Genomic DNA, 718 nt, shown 5'->3' on the forward strand with positions numbered 1-718 from the left:
AAGAGAAGTCTATGGAGTCATTTTACCCAAAAGAATAGGTGAGTTGACATGACAGTAACGGCAACGGCCAACGCTGGTCCAATTTGTCTCTGTACAGACACTATGAGGAGCTTCCTTTCATGTGCATTAAAGGGTGGTTTTTGATGTTTCTTGTGGTGCCTTGGTTTTTTGTTGTCAATTTCAATCCTCCTCTGTCAAAATCCAGGCTGATTTGTTATCATTGAAAATGTCTTTTAAAAGTCTTGACAATTTGGAATATTGCTGGAATTGGTTTGGATTGGTTGGGCAAACTCCCTTTTCAGTTGCTCTGTCTAAATATCATGGTGCCGACCCACTACAGCAGAGTTCTTAACCAGTGCGCCTTAGGAAGCCTACCCGCCCATACTTAGAGAGACAAGCTCATAAAGCTCAAGTTTCTGTGAACAGGAGTGGTTTCCGACAGACGCAAAGGTAGTTTTGTGGTCCCTGGTTCACCCCTATCTATTCAAGTACTCCTCTGTCAAAAACCGGACCGATGCCTTTGTAAATTTTGCCAAAAATGAAAAATGTGAAAATCACTGGAAATGGTTGGGATTAGTCCTTTCAATCTCTGCGTCGAAGTTTCACCCCGCCGGTCCATTTCAAGTGAGTTACGCCTGTTTTTCTTGGACCGGTTCGCCTGCGAGGTAGGCAGCCCATCGTACGCTGACCGCCAGATTCAAAAGACCACCCTCAAAAC

Source organism: Frankliniella occidentalis, unplaced genomic scaffold, assembly GCF_000697945.3.
Source record: "Frankliniella occidentalis isolate FOCC.00 unplaced genomic scaffold, Focc_3.1 Scaffold431, whole genome shotgun sequence".
Lineage (NCBI taxonomy): Eukaryota > Metazoa > Arthropoda > Insecta > Thysanoptera > Thripidae > Frankliniella > Frankliniella occidentalis.